The sequence below is a fragment of the Ascaphus truei genome, chromosome 2, assembly GCF_040206685.1.
Source record: "Ascaphus truei isolate aAscTru1 chromosome 2, aAscTru1.hap1, whole genome shotgun sequence".
Classification (NCBI taxonomy): Eukaryota; Metazoa; Chordata; class Amphibia; order Anura; family Ascaphidae; genus Ascaphus; species Ascaphus truei.
Window position 1 is genome coordinate 41,972,155 of NC_134484.1, and position 25,730 is coordinate 41,997,884.

The window sequence follows — 25,730 nt, forward strand, 5'->3', positions numbered from 1 at the left end:
GTAGCTGCAGCTGCAGAGTTTGTGTGTGTAGCTGCAATCTGTGTGTGCGCGCGCGCGTGTGTAGCTGCACTGTGTGTGTGTAGCTGCAGTGTGTGTGTGAGTGTGTGTGCAGCTGCAGTGTGTGTGTGTGTGTAGCTGCAGTGTGTGTGTGTGTGTGTGTGTGTGTGTAGCTGCAGTGTGTGTGTAGCTGCAGTGTGTGTGTGTGTGTGTGTGAGTAGCTGCAGTGTGTGTGTAGTTGCAGTGTGTGTGTGTGTGTGTGTGTGTAGCTGCTGTGTGTGTGTGTGTGTGTAGCTGCTGTGTGTGTGTGTGTAGCTGCAGTGTGTGTGTGTGTAGCTGCAGTGTGTGTGTGTAGCTGCAGTGTGTGTGTGTGTGTGTGTGGCTGCAGTGTGTGTGTCTGTAGCTGCAGTGTGTGTCTGTGGCTCCAATGTGTAGCTGCAGTGTGTGTGTGTGTGTGTAGCTGCTGTGTGTGTGTGTAGCTGCAGTGTAGGTGTGTGTGTGTAGCTGCAGTGTGTGTGTGTAGCTGCAGTGTATGTGTGTGTGTGTGTGTGTACACAGAGGGGACAGCAGTGTGTGGATATAGATAGCTGCAGTGCAAGCGTAAATAGAGGTGCTTTAATGTATTTACCATTTTATTTTAATTAAAAAATCTATATACTGTAACTATACAAAAGTGTTTATTATTTATGAAAAAAGCCTACAGTTAGCCTATAATAGTAATAATCCCCTCAGAAAACGGCATTACTGGCCAATAATGCCCTTGCTGGGTTAAAGTGCTTCGCCTCAGGCCTTCAACTCTTCCAGCCAGGGCATTATTGGCCAGTAATGCCCTGTTCTTTGGGGATTATTACTGAATTATAGGCGCATGTAATAGTTACAGACCAGATTAAAATGTGAGACAGCTTTAGTTTTGAAAGAATTTAGACTGATATTGGCTGTGAGAGTCTCCAGTAGGTTGTTGTTGTTGTTGTGAGGTGCATGGTAAGAGAAGGAGGAGCGGTCGGATACTTTGTTAAACCGTGGGACCATGAGCAGTCTTTTGGAGTCTGATCTCAGATAATAAGTGCTGCATGTGAACATTAGTGAACATACTGGTAACAGGCCAGTGAGTCAAAGTTCAATGGTGTGGAAATAAATGGAAACACTGATAAAGAAACAAATATCTTCTATCTTAAATCAAGAATCTGACAACAGCCAAGGCAGCCTGGAGTTACTACCAAGGAAATCATATTAAATAAATCTGTTAGGCCAGATAAGTACTGTAGATCAAGGGAGGCTCTGCAGATGTGGTCTATATGTGTGACTATTCAACAGAGTTCCTAAAAGAAGCAGCTTAAACACTAGTGCAGGGCTGGCCAACTCCAGTCCTCAAGGGCCACCAACAGGTTAGGTTTTCAGGATATCCCTGCTTCAGCACAGGTGGCTCAATAAGTGTCTCAGTCTTCAACTGCACTTGCTCCTTTCCCTACTCTCTCTTTAAGTCTCTCATCATGCCACTTAAATTGTACGCTTTCGGGGTAGACCAAATGAAAATGGATTTTGGTAAACTTGGGTAATGGTCAAGAGTGCGGCAAAGACAATTCAATGCAAAAATCACAGAAACCCATACTGTAGGTACAGTATTACATATTGTATTGTATTGTATGTCTTTATTTATATAGCGCCATTAATGTACATAGCGCTTCACAGTAGTTATACATGTGGTAATCGAATAAATAACAGATAATATAAATAACAGATCATGGGAATAAGTGCTTTAGACAAACATAACATTAAGGAAGAGGAGTCCCTGCCCCGAGGAGCTTACAATCTAATTGGTAGGTAGGGAGAACGTACAGAGACAGTAGGAGGGAGTTCTGGTAAGTGCGTCTGCAGGGGGCCAAGCTTTATGTATCATGTGTTCAGAATGTTCACATATGATTAAGAGTACAGTAGTATCAACAGCCAAACAGTCACCTGTAAATGTCACATTATGCTAGTGAGGGGCCCCAGGCTGTTGGGCCCTATAACATATTTATATAGTAGATAAGCTTGAAAAAAGACTTATGTCTATTGAGATCATCCTACAGATGTAGTGAGACTTACTGTCTCCAGAGCCACGGCAGAAAAAGCTTAAAGTCACGGCTCCAGAGATAGTCCCGCCATGGGGGCGAGGGGGGCGGATCAGACCCCTCCAGTGACAATCCTCCTGCACCAAGGCCGTCGCGGCCTGAAGCTTGTCCCGAAAACACTAAGGGGGTGATGTATCATAGCAAATTGGGAGCAAAATGTATGACAATTGTGTCATTTTCATCTTGTCTCTTTGTGTCAATGTATCAAGGCCTTTGCTCCAAATTTTGAGCCACCTTGGGTAGTAACATTAGGAGTTAGGCGCACACTGCATCAGTAGCCAACTCTGCATCAATCTCCTTGTGTCCAAAAAACCTGCCAGGTCCAAGGTGGCGTAAACTATTCTTGCCAACAATTTGCATCAAATGTGACAAAAACTCACCTCACCTGTATATTTATATTGATCTAGAGGAAGGCAAATAAAAAACACCAGTGAAATAGTAGACAATAATGTCTCATAAAATAAATTCCTTCCTGACTCAACTGTCAATCAGATTTCTCGCTGGATCAACATTCCTCCTATGTTTACGTATTGTTATAACCTCTATACCTTTCATTTAAAAAAAAAATATTTCAAACTTTTTCTTAAATAAATATTGCATGCACCATCACAGTCTCTATGGGTTGTAAATTCCACATTTTAACTGCCCTTACTATAAGGATCCATTCCCTTTGCTACTGTACTGTTAAAATGTCCTTTTCTCCAATCTCAAGGGATGTATTGTTTGTACTGCCCTTGGGATGAATCGATTCCTTGAAAGTTCCTTGCATTGATCCTGAATATATTTGTAAATAGCTTTTATCTCTCCTCTTATACACCTCTTTTCTAATGTGAACAAATCTAATTTAGCTAGCCTTTCCTCATAAGTCAGGGTTTTCAGTCCACGTATTAATTTGGTGGCTTTTCTCTTCACTTCTCTTTTTTATGGAGTGGTGCCCAAAACTGTATTCCCTATTCAAGGTGTGGTCTTGCTAAGGATTTATACATTGGCAACATGATGCGATCTTTGTGACGGTGAAGGGCACCCAGGCCATTAATAAAGGTATTTTGCCCGGCTGGGTGCCCCTGAGCCATATTGGGAATTGTAAAATGTCAGCTCTGCAACCCAATCATGGCAGAAACACTGTGATTTGTGATAAAACTGTATATGTGTGTCTTATTATTCCAGGAGTATTAAGCAGCGGACATTTCCCTGCTTCAGCACAGACCAGAATAGTAGGACCGGGCAGGGGAATGAATTACATTAAGGTCCCCCGGTATATGCCCGAGAACCCCAGAACCATGGGGGGGGGGGGGGGGGGCGGGGGAGAGGGGTTCAGAGAAAAGTAATTTTTAAGATTATGTGTATAACTGTGGCAGTGTTTTCGTGTAAGCACGTGAAAGGAAAAATGGTTTTAAAACCCAGCAGCTAGCAGCATAGCAGGTGGCTGTTTGCTAACTTTTGCTAGGAAGCTCCTAGCGCAGTGAGATTTGCTGTGAGCACTGTCCAGGTAAAATCAGAAAATATCATGTCACACAATTTTTATAGAGTTATATAAAAATTGATGCACTAAAGTCCCCCTATTTTAATTGTACCAACATGTTAGGCATATGGGGATTTTCATCTAACACAACAAAGACAGAGGGAACACTTAATTTGTAAGTACTGTCATTTAGAAATGTATGGCAGGAAACTCCTGCAAGGTAACGGCGCATATTCAGCCATGGACTTCTAAAGCAGCAAATGTCAGCAAAAAGTCTGTAGTTGAAAGACTCCCACTCATCAGAGTGTTAAGTGGGGAGGGGTAATTCAAATATCCCCCATCATAGTAATGTCTGGGCACATGGGCCAGATGTCCGGCCAGCTCAGAGAAAATGTCGCCAGGTAAGGGGGCCGGGTCTGGTATGCTATGCGGCAAGGCGTGGTTCATAGCCGTTCCCGGGTCCCACTCCTGAAACACCATGCACTGAAAACGAGAAGTGGGATCTGCTATCTTTTTAACCCCCCCCCAAGACGTGTCCAGGCAACTTGGAACCCGCAACCTCAGTATCCGGACCACCACCGGAGAGGATGCAGATAACCCATTTACGGTCGCAACCACGCCCACACTGTCCGTACATCCCAAAATTTCGGTCAATTTCAACATTCACGGACATCCCCTCAGGGTATGGGCTAGTGATGTATGCGACAGCATGAACCCGGCTCATTCTTTTGGACCACCCCAACTGAGAAGCTCCCAACCCCTGTAATGGGGGCAGATGAAAACAGTGCTGCCCTTTCACTGGCCCCCACTTTTTCCTTTCTAATTTTGCCCATGCTACCCCAATACACCTCTCCTCTCTAACAACTCAACCGCCACCTCCTTCTGATAGCAGCAATGCAATGGTGCCATCTTAATGACTTTCACCAGTGTCCTCCCTCCTTGATCCAGCCTCCTCTCTTGCTCCTTTCTTAACTGCATCCTTGCCCTTGTTAAAGCACTTCGTAACCGGGTGGTTACCCCTGCAGCCATTGAAATCATGCTTAAAACAACATCATGCACCCCACTGATACTACGCCTCAATTTACTGCCAGCAAGACCCCCTTTCTTATCTCTGGCTGCCTGCCCTTCTTGTGAACTGCTGGCCCCTGGCAGAAAGGGGTTAGTTTTATGCAGCATAATTATGGACATCTACAGGTCCATATCCTTCACATCCCACTGCAAATCCTTCCTAATCACCTTTTTCTGCCTGAAGTCCCTATCGTACTTCCAGCACCCCGGACTCCCGTAAAACTTATAGACCTCCCAAATCGTATCCACATACTTAAAGAGTGACGATCTGTCAGGAATCCGCTCCGCGGTTTACTGGTTGCCTTACCTTGCAGACCGGTGCAGTTCTGGAACAGCTCTCCTGATGTTTGCTGCAGCCTGGATTCACTCACCAAAGCTATACACACTCCCTCTGGTATCTACTGCAGCTGTGCAGCCTATCACTGCAACCTAGACTTGCATTCACTCATTGGAGCAGTACCTTCACACCCCCGCTGGGGATTGGCCCGCTGGCCTTTAAGTACTGCTTTCCCATAATGCTCCTGGCCGAGCATAGTCCTTACCGGATGTCACCAACTGTTCTGCCACAAGCTCTTGCTTGTTCTCTTGTGCTGAAGCGGAGGTTTCCCTTGCGTCCTTCAGCTTCCTGTTCTCCTGTGCTGAAGCGGAGGTTTCCCTTGCGTCCGTCAGCTTCCTGTTCTCCTGTGCTGAAGCAGAGGTTTCGTCCCTGCGTCCTTCAGCCTCCTGGATTCCTGCACTGAAGCGGAGGTTTCGCCCCTGCGTCCTTCAGTCTCCTGGATTTCTGCACTGAAGCGGAGGTTTCCCTGTGTATCTACAGTGTCCTGGTTCCTGCGCTGCTACAGAGGATTCCCTAGCCCGCTCAGGACTCTTGCGCTGTAGCACTGGTTTAACCGTGCAGCTAGGCGGTGTGTAAATCTGGTCTGTCTTCCACCTCCTGAGACCAGTACCATGGGCCATGGTCGCCGCACGCGCAGAGGCCACCCCCGCGCTCCTAAGCTGAAGCGGGGTTTTCCTGACTCCCTGTTGCCGAACTCCTACTTGGACAATGTTTATTCTGATGTCTCCTGTCCTGACCCTGGCTTGTACAACGACGATGCTGTCTTCTCCAATCCTGACCCTGCTACGTACGACTATGAACTGCGCAATCCGGATCAGCCTGCGAGGTTTAAGGTCGGTGCTTTTACAACCCTACCTCAGCCACGCGGTCCGACCCGAGTTTGTGGCGAGCACAACCGTGACACGATCAATGCTCCGGCTTCTTCTCCCCTATTACGCTGGCTAAAATTACAAAGGCCTGCAGCCAGTCCCCAAAAGATGTAGGAGCCTGCTTCCTTTTCCTCTCTTTCTCCTCATCTCTCATCATTCTTTTTGTCCGAGTTTGTTGGCTCCCAATAGTAAGGCAATAATATCAATATATCGACACACTCATCCTTCCATACCCGCACTTTTACTTCCACCAATAGGAACATCCTCAGCGGACTAGCTAAGCAAAGGTAAGTGCCCCTAAAACTTGAATCCTGCACTTCCTTTTCCTTTCGCTTGTCTTCTACTGTTACAACTCCTTTCTCAGGTTCCCTCATTGGTGCTTTTTGTTGAAGATCCGCGCCAAATCCGCCCTAATGCCCCACAATCTGCAATCCCCAACCAAATCCGCACATACCCCTCAGTGTACTCATAATACGCGCTGCTTACTAAAGCCACACTAAAACTGCAGAATCTGCGCCAGCGCCCCAAAGTAATGCATCTGCCGGCGGAGCACCGAAAACAACAATCCACCAACGGATTCTGAAATCCACAACCAGCCCACCCCACCAATTATGCCTAAACGCGCCACCCTTCCCAAAACTTACTCGAAAAATCCGTAAACCTCCCAAAAACTTGCCCTCTCCGCAGTGGTTTGAAAAGACCCCACAAGATAAGATTTCCCTTTTATACCTTTCACCGTCCACCTCCACTGCTGCCTCTCCACTCTGCTGGGTGATTCCTCCATCCGAAATCCTTGCCTCACTGCTGAGCACGTGAGCCAGGAGTCACTCGGGTCCGCACCGCCGTGCCTCCTCCTGCAGCTCCCTCATCCACGTGTATCCCCCCGCCAACCGCAACTGTTCATCCTCTCTGCTTGTCCCTCAGACCGGGTCTTTCTTCCTCCTTGCTGTGCAACCATCTCTCAGGATCAGGATGCCAGGAATCAGGAACTTGGAAAATGTGACTTCGCTCCTGTAGATCCTAGAAGAAAGAGGAAGATCGGATCCATCCCCTTGCACTAGGAACGCTTTTCTCAACCCCTCCTCCTGGCCTGACATCACAGGCCCCGCGCCTTCCTTAGGAGTCCACGTTTTTTCTTTAGCATCTGCTGTGCAATGCGCTTTCTGACCAAAGCGTGTGTTTATCAACGGCAACAATGACGTTCTTACTGAAAATCTAAAAAAGTGGTGTCTTGCCATGTGCTTTTCTCTATTTGTAATCCCCACCTGCACTTTGCTCACCATTTTGCAACATTCAACTAATTTACAATGTGAATAAATATAAGTCTAACTATTTTGATGATCTATGGGTGTTGATTTATTGTAGGTTGTGATAACTTGTAATGGTCCAACATGAGAGTTCTTCATAGATTAAATAATAGTGTACAGTTTCAAAATCTCACTGGTCTCTTATGGCAAACCTTGATAAAAATTGAGTTAAGCATATATTTATTATATAAAAGGCTTAAAAACCAGCTCAACAATAACTCAATGGTTTCAGTTTCTTGGTTTGAGCAACCAGGATTTGTCCTTACTGCCTAAAAGCATTAATACACCTCTTGCATTGAGAATTAATACACCTCTTGCAATGAGAATTAATACACCTTTGCATTGAGCAGTAATTCACCTCTTGCATTGAGAATTAATACACCTCTTGCATTGAGAATTAATATACCTCTTCCATTGAGCACTAATACACCTCTTGCATTGATCATTAATACACCTCTTGCATTGATCATTAATACATCTCTTGCATTGAGTGCAAGAGGTGCATAGTTTGCTCTGTGTATGCGCTATTCAAGACATCGAGATAGATATATACGGTAGATAGATACAGTAGATAAAGTGGTCCATCTACAGTACGTATAATATTTTTGGTTTCTGCTTCACCATACACAATACCAGGTAGGCTGTGCAATTGGCCAGTTATTGTGGTGTAGAACTTTCATTAAGTTTTTCTGCACACCAATACCTATTTCATGGCGAGAACCACATTTGGAAACATTACAGTAGATGCGTTAACTGTTTTCATTATTTCCTAAATGCTGTGTGGTAATTGCAGATATGTGCAGGAGATTTCTAGTTCAGCCAAAACACGAATTCCAAACGACATGACATAGTAAGGCACAGTATTGTACGCTACTGTACATGCTGCTTTGGTTAGGAGAAGGGTCTTTATTCCTTAATGAGGTAGGAGAGCCTCATTGATCATAAGGCTGCAGAATATGGGTCTGTCATGAAGACAAGGTTTCCAAGAAGACTAGAAATCCTAGTATTGCTGCCCGCCACATAAAAGTTCCTTATGGGTTTTGTATTATGTTTGTTTTTACCGCATTAAACTGAACTTATTCATGGCAGATACAATAGATTTGTTCAAAAAAGGTTAGACATCTTTTTAGATGGGAAAGGTATACAGGGATATACAAAATAAGTAAACATGGGAAGGATGTTGATCCAGGGATTAATCCGATTGCCAATTCTTGGAGTCAGGAAGGAATTAATTTTTCCCCTTAATGGGGTTTTTTGTTTGCCTTCCTCTGGATCAATAAGTAAGAATAGATATAGAATAAAGTATCTGTTGTCTAAATTTAGCATAGGTTGAACTTGATGGACGTACGTCTTTTTTCAACCTCATCTACTATGTAACTATGTAACTATGAACTTTAAATAAAGCATGCTCTTAAAATGTACCCAAAAGATCTAGAGTATGATAGGAAAAGTGCACTATTTACATGTGAATTTTGAAAAGTGTTCAAGAAACTCCTCTAACCCAGCAAAATTGTTGTACCTGTATACTGTATGTGTTTCTTAATGTTTCTGAGTATTTCTATAGTTATACTGTATCTACTGTTAAGATGTTTCTTGTTTCTTGCAAGTGGTCAGATACCATATTCCTCATCTAGTGCCTCACTTAGGTATAGTCTTTCATGGGTCTATGTGCTTATAAGTAGACTTCATCTAAAAACTGGCTCATGCCTCACTGATCACAAGATGTTGTGGTAGTTAAGTGTAGCTTTTGTAGCCATGCCTGGCTTTGCTACTAATCTACCCTCCCTGACACACAGGCCCTGGTAACAGTGCAGGCAGTGTCAGGACCAATCCAGGGTTTTCCCCACCAGCAAGCAGGCCCGAGGTAGGCCCTAACAAATTGAATTGACCCAATACATTGAAAAGCCTAAGGCCTTACCCCCTGCTACCCTTGCTTTCCCCAACCGGTTGCTGGGCCTAAGGACACTAACACCCGGGCCCGGAAGAGTAATGGACTTTGAGGACTGCTCTGATGGGGAGATATCAGCCGCTAGTGTGATATCATTTGGAGGGAAATCTACTGCCTCTTTTAGATCTGAGACATCCGGGGTATCCTCAAAGATGGACTCTGGGTCTGATATGTTACAAGGTGATAGGGGGACCCCATTTCCCAAGGCTACGTTCCCGCTATGAACTGGACCCGGTTCCTCTTAATTAACAGAGACACTGTAGATAACTGGTGGGAGGAAGGTGAGTTCTCTCCAGAAGAGGCCGCCGAGGCACTCAGGAAGAGAGTAGGGGAGATTAGGTTGGGTATAGTAGAACCGCAGGTTTAAAAATCTTCTACAAAGAGACCACCCCACATGAACCTCTGTTCGCGAGCTGACTAAGCTTAGCAGAGTTGACCGAGCTATAGTTCTCAGATACAGGCAGATTCATGGCTATGAATATCCTTATGTCTCTGAGCCTATCATGCGGGAGCTAGAAGACAATAGGGAGGAGCTGTTAAGGCAAGCGGTTCTGGAGTACTTAAAATCTAAGTGCAGTTATTCCGTACACTACACTGAAGAGAGGGAATGTTACCTTATGAAAGTGTGGAGTGTAGGAAGAGGTATATTCAGAGATAGGGTTGAGTATCGCCCTGAGAATGGTCAAATACGAGTATACTCAGTTCGGGTTCCTGATTATGAGGGCAGGATTGTTAAAAAACCTGACCCTAAACACTATTACTGATAAAAGATAAAATGGTAAAAAGATTCTCCATGTTGGAAGTAACCTGTTATATTTCATCACTGTTATAATGTGTATGGATAAATTGCCTAGTACTGTATGACAACAAATTGTTGTATTATTTCAAGTTATTCAACCAAAGGATGGTACACAAAATTCGGTTCCAAGTGGGGCCATTGGATTTTCCACCAGAGGGAGAATGTAGCCATGGTTACACACAGGCCCTGGTAACAGTGCAGGCAGTGTCAGGACCAATCCAGGGTTTTCCCCACCAGCAAGCAGCTTCCTTGAGTGATGGGGAAGAGGTGGGATAAGGCCTGTGTTCTGCCCAATAAGGGGCTCAGAACTTGGACCCTCCCCTTTGGTACTTAAAGGGCTGCACATTCAAATTTAGCGAGTTCTGTCTCTCCCTTGAGAGAGACATATCCTACAAGAGTGTACGCAGGGCTCTGGCCACCTTCTATACCCTCCCCTTGAGGGGTGGGACTAATACCTCTGACTTTAATAGGGAGTCAGGGAAGGGAAAGGACTGCCCTTGGCGCCCATGGCTGGGTGTGTGAGTTTAGGGACCATCCTGAGGCTAGAGGCCTATTGAGATGTGTATGCAGTGTATGCTGTGTATCCTGCCTGTTGCAAGAATAAAGATCGTTCCAGTTAACCTATACTCCTGCCACGTGAGTGCAATTTATCAGGGGGAGTAGTGTGAGTTCTCCTGCAGGGATTGCCTCCACATTCCTGGAGCCTGCAGGAGATGGAGGCGCTGATACCAATGAGATAAAGAGCTATCATTTACCCCAGAAACCTCTCCTAATGTCCCCACTACCATCGGCGGACACCAAAGTATCCTGTAAACCAGCAGGTAACAACATTACACACCTGGTAATGGGGCAAATCTCCCAGAGGGTGGGGGAAAAACCATTAGACTTTTATAGGAAAAATACACACACATAGTCCAAGTTTGACTGCTGGAGCCTAAAATTGCTATCTATTTGTTTTTTTGATAACACTGTGAGGTACAGTATACATTCCACGGGATATTGAGAGAGCTGGCGAATTGCCACTGTAGTTTCTGTCTACTGGTGACTCATTGAAAAATCTTTAAAATACAAAATCTTCAAAAATGGTTACTCCAATGTAGTACCCGGAGAAAAATGCTTTCCGAATAATCCTATGAAAAATGGGGAGACAGACTCTTTGATGCAATAGACTGATTACTTGCCAACAAACAACTGCAGAGCAGTACGCTAACCCACCTTTTAACACGATACAAAAGAGTTAATAGCGTGATTGTGCACACAATTGTAAGAGTACTCTGAAACCTACAACCAGATGGACACTTTATCGGAACCATTTTAGAAGATTTTGTTCTGAAAAGTGTTTTCAGTGATTGGCCATTAGACAAATAAAAAAAAATCAGATAGAAACGTTTTCCTGGGTCAGAGGAGTTTATTGAAATACTTTTCAAAATCCACATATTTAGACGTAGTAAGACTTACTGTCCCCGGCGTCACGGACAAACAAGCACACGTGTGCAGCGCTGGGGAGAGTGTCTACCATGATCGCGCTGCGGGGGGGTTAATGCTTCTGAATGGGGTCCCCTGCAGCTTTAGGCCGCTGTCCCAGTGTCTTCTACAGTGCACACCTTGGCATGCGCTGTGTGTACAAGCACCGCCCCTCAATGGGGCTGGGCACAGTACGCACCTTCGCGCGGAAGGTGCAGCCGCGCTACCAGATTTTCAAAAGACAGTGAAATTGAGTTTACAGTTAGCGACGGAGGGGTGGCCACGCCCCTGCCGGCGGTTCAGCCAATGAGGGCGAACCGGCCACGTGAGGTCATGGCCACGCCCCTGGAAAACCCCAGTCACCCCCCCCCCCCCGTCGCAAACTCTGCAGTCTTGTCCCAGATCGCGGTGAAGCGCTGTGCATTTGCCCCCTCCTCCCCCCCCCGCAGGCGCGTGTGCTACAGTGCACACTGGGACAGCAGCCTTAGTTCTTCAAGGCTGCTACCTATGTGACCATATTTCCATATTTCCATATGGTCATGTGACCATATTTTGCAGCAGCACCAAAGACATTTAGGCTATGGTCACAGTGAGTGAGCAACGGAGCGCCTGGCGCTGCTCGTGGTCTTCCCCCGAGCGATCTGAGCACTTCCGATCACTCACGATGGGGAGGCATGGTGGGGGGGGGGGGGCGGCAGGGGCACGGCCATGACATCACGCGGCTGGTTCGCCCTCATTGGCTGAACTGCTGCTGTGATGTGGCCATCGCTCGGCCGCCGCGCCAAAAGTCAAATGTCTTGACTTTTCAAAAGGTGGTCGCGCCATCGCGCTTTGTGCATGTGCGCACACACACACTGACTGGGGCCAGCCCCATAGAGGGCCAACTCTTTGTTCGCGCCACGCTCACTATCGTGCGCGTGTTCACGTTCACTAGGGACGAGGCCTAAGGCTTACTTACTACATCACTAAATAGTGCACGTTTTCTTTTGAAACTTCTTTGAACAAATAGACCTTTTGGGTACATTTTAAGAGCATGATTTATGTAAAGTTAAGTTTTATGGGGTAAAAACAAACATAATACAAAACCCATAAGGAACTTGTAAGCGGAGGGCACCAATAATGGGATTTATTGCCTTCTTGGATACCTTGTCTACCAGTTTAAGCCCAAATCCGTGGTAGCACCCACACAAAATATCCACACCCTATTTTAAACTACAAAAAGGGCAAAGCGAGGTACCCCTTTCCTACTGTATATACAATTTTACCATTTCTGTGCTATCAAGATCATGACGGTGACCAAAAGTTTGAGCCCCTGAAAATATTATTTCACTTCAGTATTACGGTGGGATTTCCAGATTAAAGTTCTGACCAGAAAGGTGAAGGAAAAACAATCAGAAGATACCTTTGCTACGGGAATTGCATTCCATGATTCTTTTGAGAGGCAAGTCACACTTAGGAGCTGATTCAATAAACTCTGAAGTTGCCGCTTGCACAGCAAAACATGCACACAGTCCTCAATCATGAGGCATCTTCTCTATCATTTTTATTGTGGGTTCCATAACTTAAGTTATGCCTCTGTAAACAGAGAACTGTAGCACACTGCTTGGCAAAGTGGGATATTAAAGGTCTCTTAAAGCACAGTGTCCGATCAAACAGACTTGCAATGGTATATAGTAAAAATATTACTTAATTACCGCTGCCTTAATACTGAATAGCCGAGTAACAGTGTTCTTCACTATACACTGCACTCATTTGACTCTGGTATTTTTACTACAGTATATACCATTGCAAGTCTGTTTGATCGGACACTGTGCTTTAAGAGACCTTTAATATATGTACAGAGTTCCCCAATCAAGAGTCACTATCCTAGCTACACAATAGTCCAGTTTTTGTCAAACTATATGTATTTTAATTGCATTGCTTATTATGACTATTTGGCTTTTGTCACTCACTACTATAAGATTTGGAACACTATGAGCCTGGCTAACATTAGCCCCTAGAATCCACTCTATCAGGCTACTATAAACATATTTGTTTTATATAAGGTTTTATCACCATCACCTACTAGCATAGGGCTTTTACATCTTATATGCTGCTGGAGGTGTCCTAGCCTTATTGATATATCTTTGAGTGACTATTTTATTCAGAAGTGGCAAGCAAGTGTGACGTATATATATATATACACTATACATTTATATACCACACCTTCTCTGTATTCTATCTGTACCTACCACCCTGAGGCACCTTTGGAATTAGAATTATTGAATACAAGGTGCCAGTGCCTTATAGTTCCTCTACCCACCACCCCCATTAATTAGTTAGGATACACTTTGGAGGTGGTATATCCATTTAATACATTTTTTACCATTAGTGTTATGTTAATAAAGGTTAATTTTTATCCTGATTATACTATTCTGTTTTGAGTGCTAGTTATATAGGGGTCTTTTCCCACCGGCTTAGGCAAGTGCTGTTTTCTACCCATTATCTCCACCCCTGGCACCTTTATCTGTATAGAATGTAGCAAGAGGTTTTTCTCCGTCTCCCCTATCTTCCCACAATCACCAGTATGAAAAGAAATGTTAAATTTGTTTAAGGATGACTGTGGTTATTCAGTTAACAGTAGTAGAATTATAGGTAGTACAAGCCTTAATCAGAGCGTGTGGCAGCTGCGTGTTAGACCATTTTAAATCTGAACTTTCCCCACTGTGTACTTTGCATTGAGACGTACGGAGCCGTCAGGCATTGTTTTACTAGTTACTTCTTCTTTGTTTACAGTCTTCCAACATCTGGACCACCTGTGAGAAAATGTTTTCTCAGGGAGGGTAAAATAAAGGGGGTGGGGGGGATTTACACCTCAGAACTAAAGTAATTAGTAGAGGACAAATGGCTGGCTTTGCTTAATGATCCAGTTTATGATGAGTGAGGGTGTTGATGCTTTCACTGTTCTTCTGTTCTCTTTCATGCTTCCCTTTGTCACTGTGCCGCCTGGTACATTTTTATTATGGAAGAGACCTTTCAAAATCAAATAAGCTTTATTGGCATGACAGAAAAACATTTCAGTATTGCCAAATCATGAATAACAGGGGGGTAGCGTATAATGTTTACACAGTAAATGGGTAACAGTTACACACAGGGATGTGTGTGTTAGTGGGAGTCTCAGCCAGTGACAGGCGCTGATATAATGCGCAGCCAGTTCTGCTGTGATTTCATCTTTTCCCAGGAAGATCGCTACTTTTTGGTTATCTTCTACATTATTACATTTCTGGATAAGAGCTGCGAGCTTCTCCAAGTGCGTAATACTCATGCCAGGGTATTTTTTGCAGCTCAGAAACGAAATGTGTTTCATCTTCTGTCTATCGTAGCTCACATCGCTGGCACAATCTCATCTCCTGGGACTTCCAGTTCTGTCTGTCTGACAGTTTCTCTCTCACACCTATCCTAGCTTACATCGCGGGCACAGTCTCATCTCCTGGGGCTTCCAGTTCTGTCTGTGTCTGCCTGTGTCTCTCACACACCTATCCTACCTCATATCGCTGGCACAGTCTCATCTCCTGGGGCTTCCAGTTCTGTCTGTGTCTGCCTGTCTCACAAACACCCTTGTAGCTCACATCGCGGGCACAGTCTCATCTCCCGTAGTTTCAAGTTCTGTCTCTGTCTGCCCATATCTCTCACATACATCTCTCCTAGTCAGGGCTGCTGACAGGAGGGAGAGGTGGGACAGGTGTGATAGCTGGGACAGGTGGGACAGGTGGGACAGCTGGGAGAAGTGTCCCTGGGCTCGGTGGGTGCGGGGACCCGGCGGCCGGACAAAGCAGTTGCCGCCAGGCACTGGTGGTCCCCCAGCTGCTGGCCTCTCCCTCACTCTTCAGCGGGCCGGAAGTAAGCTTGACCAAGCTTCTGGCGCGCGTGGCATGAGAGGGAGACCTGGTACATCTGACATCGAAACCTGCAGCTGGGGGAGAGCTGGGCCCCCCACAGCCACCGGGCCCGGCCTGAGACCATCCCCAAGGTAAGTCTGTTTTTCTTTATATGTATTGTGGGGTGGGGGGTATTTAATAATAATAATAATAATAGCATGTTCTTGTATAGCGCTGCTAGTTGTACACAGCACTTTACAGAGACATTTTGCAGGCACAGTCCCTGCCCCGTGGAGCTTACAATCTATTTTTGGCGCCTGAGGCACAGAGAGATAAAGTGACTTGTCCAAGGTCAGAAGGAGCCGACACCAGGAATTGAACCAGGCTCCCCTGCTTCAAACTCTCAGTGGCAGTCAGTGTCTTTACTCACTGAGCCACTCCTTCTCCCCATTTTTTATATGTATTGGGGGGGAGGGAGTGTATGTTATATGTACATATGCAATTGGAAGTGCTACCCAGATATGAGATGATCTAAACCAAGGTGAGTGCTGCATGAAAAAAGAACTGTTCCCAGTTCCAATGTAGATGCTTCCAGGAGAAATAAGCACACCTCAGAATATAAAAGAAGAAAACGAAAAATATTGTGACAGAAACCAGGGGATAGTAATAAATTCCATATATAGGGCTCCCAGGATACTGAACAGTTTCTATCCTGTTTAGGCTGGAAAGTGCAGCCTCAGAATGCATGCACTCCATCCCACAGTTTGGCAAGTGCTGGATCTGAGGGGTGAGGGATCCAGACCAGAGTTTGTCTGCTGTCTGATTTCTGTCACCTGTTCTGCTAGATGGAAATCGGGTATGTAAGGCTGATTTCCTGGTTCCTCTGCCCTCTCCCCAAAAGACTGGAAGCAGGAAGGCTGCTGGAAGCAGAGAGGGGAAAAGCCTCTCCCCAAACAGGTACCACATGCTCGGTATGCCGCCGCCTACCTAGATGATGTGGTAATCCATAGTGAAGATTGACAATCCCACCTTCCAAAAGTCCAAGCTGTGCTTGACGCAGTTCGGTCTGCTGGACTAACTGCTAACCCCGCTAAATGCACTATTGGTCTGGAGGAGGCCAAGTATCTGGGGTATTCTATTGGCAGAGGTTTACTTAAACCCTAAACACTCAAAGTAGAGGCGATACAAAATTGGCCAATGCCAGTTACAAAAAAACAAGTAAGTACCTTTTTGGGATTAATTGGCTACTATAGCAGGTTTATTCCCAATTTTGCAACTAAGGCAACCCCACTAACCAACCTCACAAAAGCAAGAGGGCCGCTAATGGTAAAGTGGTCCCCCAAAACCGAACAGGCCTTTAGAAGCCTGAAAGAAGCTCTCTGTGCCCAACCAGTGTTGGTCACACCTGACATCTATAAAGCGTTTTTAGTCCAAACCGACGCATCTGAGGTAGGGCTGGGCGCTGTACTCTCCCAGGAGTCTCAAGGTGAGGAGCACCCCATCCTTTATTTAAGTAGGAAACTAAATCCCCAGGAGAAAAATTACTCCATAGTCGAGAAAGAGTGTCTCGCAATAAAGTGGGCTGTAGAGACGCTCAAATACTATCTGTTGGGGAGAAAATTCCGGTTGGTCACAGATCATGCACCCCTTACCTGGATGTGTCAAAACAGAGAGAAGAATGCTAGAGTGACCAGGTGGTTCCTAAGCCTACAACCCTTTAAATTTTCTGTGGAGCACAGGTCAGGGCACAAACATGGCAATGCTGATGGGTTGTCAAGGATGCACTCCCTAATATCCATGGTCGCTCATCCCTCGAGGTCTGAGCTGGGGGGGTGGGGGAGGATATGTGACAGAAACCAGGGGATGGTAATAAATTCCATATATAGGGCTCCCAGGATACTAAACAGTTTCTATCCTGTTTAGGCTTGAAAGTGCAGCCTCAGAATGCATGCACTCCATCCCACAGTTTGGCAAGTGCTGGAACTGAGGGGTGAGGGATCCAGACCAGAGTTTGTCTGCTGCCTGATTTCTGTCACCTGTCCTGGTAGATGGAAATCAGGTATGTAAGGCGGATTTCCTGGTTCCTCTGCCCTCTACCCAAGAGACTGGAGGCAGGAAGGCTGCTGGAAGCAGAGAGGGGAAAAGCCTCTCCCCAAACAGGTTAAATCATTTTGTACCTTTATCAAATTGCAAAGTTCATTATTTTTGTTTGTTGGAAGCGGATAAGCCGCCCAATCCCAGTCAGGGTAAAACCTCAGTTAAGTTATTGCTCAGGTGAGCAGGCTTTTGTTTTGCTTGTGTTTCTTATGTATGCAGTGTGGCAATCTCAGTGCCTGGGACTGAATAAACCAGGCAGTAGCCTTTTTAAAGGAACAGCACGTTACGCCTCGTCATTTAACCTACCCTAAAAGACCGTGTTCTAACAGTCCTGTACAGACGGCGGAGCCCCGGAGTAAGCCGTTTGTGACAATATATATTGTGAAGTAAGTTCAAAAAACGGAACTCATTCAACAGTGGTGGTGAGTTATGCCCTTACATGTCAGTGCCTGAACACAGGCACGTAAAAGTATCTTTTCCGTGTCTGCTTTTTCTCCAGGCAAGGTGGATGTATAAGGAGTAATGCAGCCGCTTGGTAAAGGTACAAAAATTACTTATTTATGAATAAAAACAGGGGTAAAACTCACAAAACAGAGTCAGTCCATTGAAATTTGGATCCAGCTCAAGAGGATCTCCTTCCCTCCGGTTGTCGCGACCGTCCTCGCTCTCCCTGCCAGCGTTTGACATCACTTCCGGTATATTGGGTGTAACACTCTTTGGGGGCTATGTACTAAGCAGCACGGTTTTGCGCCTGATTGGAAAATATTTGCTCGACCGATAATAAGTGAAGCCAAACGCGGGATTCACTAACAAGTTCAGGGCATTTTGTTCTGGCCGAGCAATAATCTGCCCGATCGCGCGAGCTGCTTCCCCCCCCCTGTTATCGCGCTTAAACTGGTCAAGCGCGATAGCTGATAGAAAAAAAAGCCTGTAAGAACTGCATGGAGATGCTGTGTCTCCACGCACGGCTCTTACAGGCGATCGTAAAGTACAAATATACATTTTAATGATAGTGTACATGTGTAGCTGAACCGCATTGGTTTCAGCCTCGGGGACCCCCTACTTCATGAGATACAGTACAGGCCCCGTTATGGGGTGCCGGTATCCGCTGTGCTTTTATAGCTCCCGCGTCACGTGACCGGGCGATTTAAATCCTGCAGGGGGATACCGGCACCCCATAACGGGGCCTGTATCTCATGAAGTAGGGGGTCCCCGAGGCTGAAACCAATGTGGTTCAGCTCAGGAGACACCCTGCACATGTACACTAGTAACAAAACACACATAATAATAAAAAATAATTAATTACCGTAGCGGATATCTGCTATGATAATGAAGCTGAATTTTTATTAATATTGTGTGGGAGCAGGGGGTCTCCTGAGCTGAACCACATTGATTACAGCCTCGGGGACCCCCTGCTTCCTGAGTTACAGGCCCAGATATGGGGTGCCGGTATCTCCTCCATTATTTACATGTCGCACGTCAAGTGACGTGGACGCTTTAAAAATGGCGACGACACTGGCATCCAATGCCCCAAACCGGGGCCTGTAACTCGGGCGCAGGGGGTCACTGAGCAGAAATCAAAGCGGTTCAGCTCAGGAGAACCCCTGCTCCTGCACACTATTAAAAAAGAGACATTAAAGCAGCTTCATTACCCACTGTACCCCCAACAACCCCTATACCCCCTAAAATACATAAAATATATATTTTTTTTTTTATGCACTGGAATTATATAATAGGCCGGTGGTGGCCTTGGGGTGGTCCCCGTGGGTGTCCGGGGGCCCCACAGGGGTCCCCGGGTAGTCCCCACAGGAGTCCAGGGGTCCCAGCTTGCCTGCGGTACCACTCCTGTGCCCAAAAAAAATACATAAATAAATACTTTTAAAAATATACACCCCCTCCCCTCCCTCCCCCTAACACATACAGAACAATAATGGGCAAAATTACTATTATCCAGATATGGATAATAATGCATTTGCCCATTTAAAATACAACATTAAGCAGCATAAATAAAGTAAATAAATATTGCACTCACCCCTGCGAGACTGCCACGATGAAGGCCGTCCTCATCCTCATCACCATCCATGTCCTCGTTGCAACAAACAATACAAAAGAATAAAAAAAGAAAATCTAATGTCCCTTAACCCCTTAATCACCCCTTATAGTAATTAACGGGTTAACCCACCCTCCCCCACTACCCACCCGGTAGGCCTAACCACCCATCCTTGGGGCCAATACTCCCTACACCCAACCCCGCTACCCACTTTAAAAAAATAAACAACAGCCCCACTACCCACCTTCTAGGCCACCAATAACCATTACAATATTTAATAAGCAATACACATCCCACCCACCCCGTGCCTCCACATAAAACCATTATTTATTTATTTTACACACAGGGTTAATACCCCAGGCCGGCGGGGGTCCCCGAGTGGTCCCGACGGGTGTCTGCAGGTCTCACAGTGCACCCATCGGTGTCTGGTGGCCTCCATATGGTCCCCGCTAGGCTCTGTGGCCTCCAGGTGGTCCCCGCGGGTCACAATTGGGTCAACTGGGGGTCCTGCGGGTGTCTGAGGGACCCTGGGTCATCCCCACGGGTGTGTGAGGGGCCCTCGGATGGTTCCCCTGGGAGTCTGGGGGCCCTCAGGTGGTTCCCACGGGAGTCTGGGGGACCTCGGGTGGTTCCCATTTTGATCGGACGTGTTTTGCTCGCTGGCCAGGAAAATGCCTTTCAAGGCCGATAAACGCTGTTATAACTGCTTAGTTAATCGCGGAGCAGGCTGTATCGGCCTTAAAAGCCACTTTGCGTTCTTAAAAGCAGTTTTCACTGCTTAGTGCATCGCCCCCAGTGTGGTCCTCCATGACCCTTTTTTTTAATATGTATTGTGGGGGGCGGTGTATTTTTATATGTATGGGGGCGGGGGTGTATTTTTTATATGTATTGGGGTGGGTGTATTTTTATATGTACGGGGGTGTAGTTTTATATGTATTAGGGGTGTGGGTGTATTTTTATATGTATTGGGGGTTTATTTTTATATGTATTGAGAGTGTATTTTTAATATGTATTAGGGGTGGTGTATTTTTAATATGTGTAGCCGGGACCCCCTTTTTCCACCCGTTTGTTGTATGGTTGGGAATGTTGCAGTAGGGAACACTCCGATAATGGAGGTTCCGCGCAAGGGAGCCGCCATGTTGTGGTTGGCGCCAGCACCGACTTAGCCTAGCAGAGGTTGAGCATGCGCAGAGCGAGGGTAAGAAAGCTCGCAAAGGAGGTAGCGCACGACGAGTCCCAGCAGCCCCCGTGGGTCCCCGTGATGCGCCTGGGCCAATGAGGTGCGAGACCAGGAGGAAAAGGAAGTGGTTGCGCGCACGAGTGGGGAGAGTTGGTTGGATAGGAGAGAAGTAGCTACGGTGTGGGATGGCAGACTGCCCCCTATGTAGGCCGCATGCCCCAGGCCCAGTTAGGCCCTGAGTCCCCGTAGAGACAAGCAGAGCTAGGAACTGGTTATAGTCAGGTTCCGGTTCCCTTATTGCCACCTTATTACTGCTGGGACAGTTCTAAGTTGGCGGGAGGTCTGGGCACAGACCCCACTATCGTGCCGCAGCGTGTCTGGGTGGGATCGCCCTAGACACCGACGGGTGACGTCATCTACACCTCGTTGATCCTTTGTGAAGATTGTAGCCGCACCGGGTACTGGAGTGCCCGGCAGGTAATTCTAAAGTGCACCAACGGTACCATCCTTCATTCAGGACACAGTGGCTGCGCAGTCACACTCATACACATTCATTGACTCACTTGAGGGTGGGGGAACTATTCCCAAGGGGAACTGGACACGGGGTGGGATCACCCGGTGAAGGGAGAAGGGGGGGTGAGCGTTCAGGAGACGGCGAGTAAAGTGTCTCCTCTAGGGAGGGACACCTGTTGGTATAATCCCTATGGTATATGCAAGTAAAGTTAATTGGTTAAAGGATATCGATGTGTGTGGGTGTGTTGTATATAAGTCCTGCGAGGACCCACTTCCCCTCGGGCGGAAGCTGTCGCAGGTGGAGGCGCTGCACCAAGTTCTAGATATTGTGTGTACCCCAGGCTCTCCGTGGCAGAGGCTCAGACCCTGTGAGCCTACAGGTAATACAGAATATGGTAGTGGCCTGCGTTCGCAAGGAAGCAGGGCTACATATGTATTGGGGGTGTACTTTTATATGTATTGGGGAGGGGAGGTATTAATATGTATTGGGGAGGGGGTTTATTTTTAATATGTGTAGCCAGGTCCCCTCTGGCTCCCCGGTTTCCCTTTCCTTCCCCCCTTACCGCCACCAGGGTGGGGGCTGCTGCGGGGGCGAGTGTGTCGCCGGGGGCTCCCAGCGGCATCGGAGGCAGGGTGCGTCCATCTTTACTGTGTCCGCGCATGCGCAGAAGAGAAACGGCGGCCATCTTGCATTTGGCGATAGGCTCGTGCATGCGCAGATGCAATGCGGTGGCCATTACAGTAAGGGAGATAGGCTCGCGCATGCGCAGAACGCTAGCATCAGCCATTTTAGGAGCGCAGGGACTGTCCACAGTTGCGCAGGCTCAGTGGAGAGTAGCGGCGGCCATTACACCCTCGCGCAGGCGCAGTGCAGATCGTGCACGCGGCCCCAATGATAAAGAGGGCCATGGAGGACTACAACACCCAGAGTACTAAGGGACAGAAAGGCCACCTGATGCCAGGGAGCCAATAGGGCTTTCAGCTCCTCCTGCTGGAGAGAGACATTGTTGCGCACAGACCATGCGAGTCAGTTGGTGCTGGGATAAGGTTGGGGGAGGTAGTGTGTAGGGAGCAAGTAGCTTCTACACTAGGCCAGGTTACCCCCCTAGGCCCCAGCTAGGCCCAACTCAACATTGGGATTGTGGCTTCTCTAGGGAAGGCCCCTGCAGTTAGGGACTTTGCCCTGTTAGCAGTCAGTTTAGTCAGGGACACAGCTGCAGTGCTGCGTGCTCTGACAAGAAGGGTCAGTGTTTGCAGGGAATCATTCTCTGCAGAGGCAGAGGCAGAGGCACAGACAGAGACTGTCTTGGTGGTGAGGTCATCAGAGGGAGACCATCCACCAGGAGGAGGACGCCATCACTGAGGCTTCAGCGCTGGATACAGACGGGTCCTCTTCAGTTCTGCGGTACCCGGGTGCAGGAGCCCCGGGCAGGTATAGTCACCAACTGCACACCATTACCGGTACCAAACAGGCACTGATCACTGATAAGGGGTGGGTTGCAGAACACTTGTGACTCTGGGAATAAGGTGTGGGGTACAAAGCCCTGCGAGGTGACCAGGTAGTTGTGCCATTAGTGAGACCCTGTTGATGTGATGTGATTGTTATATTGTTATGCTATGCAGTAAACTGTTTTATATATATGCCTTTGGTGTATTGGTTACTGTATGTGGGTTCTGTGTCAGGGTCATTCTGCCATTAGAATCCTACACAGGTGGAGGCGCTGTGTATATATGAGTATCGTTCCAGAGGATACACCCCAGGCTCTCACTGGTGGAGGCTCAGGCCTCCTGTTAGCCTGACAGGTAAAGCACCACACACCTGGTAATACATCTAGATTCCCCTCACATGCACTCTATTTGCGATTGGGGGTGGGAAAACTGTGTTACATATGTATTGGGGGTGGGTGTATTTTTAATATGTATTGAGTGTATTTTTATTGGGGGGAATTGAGTGAGAGTGGGTTAATTGGCGGAAGTTGGGGAGCGTGAGAGGAGTGTGGGGGTGAGGAGGGAGTGAGTAATAAAAGAGGGAGTACGAGTTAGACGCAGGAGAGAGAAATACATGCGAGGTGGGGGGGAGGATTGAGTGAGAGTTTGGTAATTGATAGGGGAGGGTGAGGGAGGTGAGTGAAGAAGAGGGAGTGAAACGGAGGGGCCCGGACATAACTCTAGACCTGGGCCCCGGGAAATCTGTCTGCGGCCCTGCTCCTAGTTCACATCGCTGGTACAGTCTCATCTCCCTGGGCTTCCAGTTATGTCTGTGTCTGCCTGTATCTCACACAAATCTCCTAGCTCACATCGCTGGCACAATCTCATCCCACAGGGTTTCCAGTTCTGTCTGTGTCTGCCTGTTTTTCTCACACACCTCTTCTAGCTCACATCGCTGGAACAGTCTCATATCCCTGGGCTTCAAGGTCTGTCTGTGTCTGCCTGTTTCTATTTCCAGTCCGTGGGCTCTCATTCTGTACTGGCACAGGGTCTGCCTCTGTTTTGGGTCATTTACCTTCAGTAGGTAGGGTCTCTAAAATTAATTTGTACGGTAGTTCTAGTAGCTGTATCGGTCCTCAGGAAAAGTAGATGTAATATAGGTGGTGGTACCGTACCTTTCAGTGTACTAAGATTGGAGTTTATCATAGATGAAGTTATAGAATACAAAGGTTTCAATTTTTTGTGTCTGAAACAGAAAAAGATGCTGCCTAAAAAAAGATGGTTTTAAATTGCAAATTGCTGCTGCAAATTTCCTCTGTTAGTCATATGCCTTAGCTACTAACAAACACAGTAAGCTCTCTGAGGCTCAATTTCTTCAGTTCTCAAATCCAGGGGAAAAAAACAGCAGCTTGGATGTGTTCATTTGATATATCTGGTGATTCAGTTTTTTCAGCGCGGAGACTAACAAATGATATTTTCTCACAGTTATTAAAGTCTATTTATCAAAGTCTCCCGGCTTGCAAAATGGGGCCGAAAAAAATCAACAAATATACAGAGGAAAAACATTGTCATTGAAACATATGGGATTTTACTCTTTGATAAACCAGGTGCAATGTTTTTGGAGCTGTTTGGCTGGCTCAGGTTTGCTGTCGGGAGAGTGTGATATATTGCATTACTGGTAGAAGCACCTTTGGCATAAAAAAAAGATTTAGCTTCTGAGATTGATCAATGCAAATTCCGGGGAGGCGAATTTATAAAACAAACGTGCAAAAAAGTATGCAAGCGTTGGACTGCATGAAATGTAAAACAATGTATAATATTACCTTATTATTTTATTGTCTTTTGAGAGGCAAAACCAGTGAGGGTATAAACAATACATGCGTGTGTGTGTCATTTTTGTCCATGATTTCACAAATACAGTATACGCAATGAAAGCTTGGCGGGGAATTCCAAATGTAGTCTCTGGAGTCTTCATAGTGTAACTTACTAAATTAGGCCCCACATTAACGAGCATGCATAAATATTTTCACATCTGATTTTTGTTCTGAGCGGGATGAGAAAGGTGCATATATTCTTTGGCAAAACAACCCTACGGCAGGAAAGGAATCGGAACATGCATATATTTTATCGCCGTTCCAATCAATGTTTAACAGCCAGTGACATGTGATGAAAACTTCAGATTTAATATTTAGTAAAGCCCTTGTGGATTCCCAGCCTGTTCATCTTTCCTGTTATCTCCGTCTGCAGGGTAATCCTGAAGTGTGCTCCACAACACCGTGCCCAGAGCACCCACACCAGCTAATACAGCTCGCAACCACTGGTACACCCAAAGGGAGAGGCTGGACAAATTACCAATCCAGAGGATGACTAACCGATTAAAAAAAAAAAAAAAAAACAATGTTATTGCACTTGAGGAAGATGGCTGTAGTTAATCCCATTAAAGGAGCAGTTCCCTGTACATATATTTTTCCAGTACTCATTTTTTTCACTGGGTGGGGACCTGGGTTCCCACGAGTCAAATGCCACTATTTCCAACTCTGCGGACCCTCCGGTTTCAATCCTGTTTAAAACTGGAGGTGAATTAGGGTGGATTGTTCCTTTAAAATTGAAGCTATTAAATTATCTAACAATAATCATGGGTAAAAGAGCCCCTCCCAGAGTCAGTTTCAATAAGGCGAGTGAGTTATGCGTTATTCAATGTTTAGTGCATCCCAGGAGGCCAGGGCCCTCTTTAGCAAGGTAATGTGTTTTATTTTTATCCTGGGATTATCTATATACATGTATAGCACTTCATCTGATGTATATTTCCACATGTGATTTGAGTTTATATGGCCTATGAACTAAGGCAATTTTGGTGCAAAATTGGAGCAAGTTGCATTATTTTTGTGTTGTGTCTCTTTGCCCCAGTTTTTGTACCATGTGAGTCAGATTGTTTTTTAATGAGTGTGAAAGGGAAGAGTTAGTGAGGAGTTACACGGCACACAGATTATAATGACATATATTATATTATGCGCCTTTATGTGTCACTTTGCTCAAAAAAAATCAGCGGGTCTGAGGTAACATTCATTTTGTTGCTTACAAATCTGTAAGGACCTGAAGCAACAAGTTGGTGCAGTTGGAGCAAATCTTGGAGCAACATTGGTGCAGTGCGTCAAAACATATTTCTGTGTGTTAGGCCCCTGTGTATGCAGCCTTAACAGCCTGCACGTTCTCTTGAGTATAGCTGCGAGCAACATGTGATTT

General features: G+C 46.3%; 1 long non-coding RNA gene across 1 annotated transcript in view; it reads left to right on the forward strand.

Annotated features, from left to right (window-relative positions):
- LOC142488493 (uncharacterized) overlaps positions 1 to 24,937 on the forward strand; it is a 47,831-nt gene extending 22,894 nt beyond the window's left edge. The window contains exon 3 of the long non-coding RNA XR_012799439.1: positions 24,735 to 24,937. This is a non-coding gene — a long non-coding RNA (uncharacterized LOC142488493). The remainder of the gene's footprint in view (positions 1 to 24,734) is intronic.
- The last annotated feature ends 793 nt before the right edge of the window (positions 24,938 to 25,730 follow it).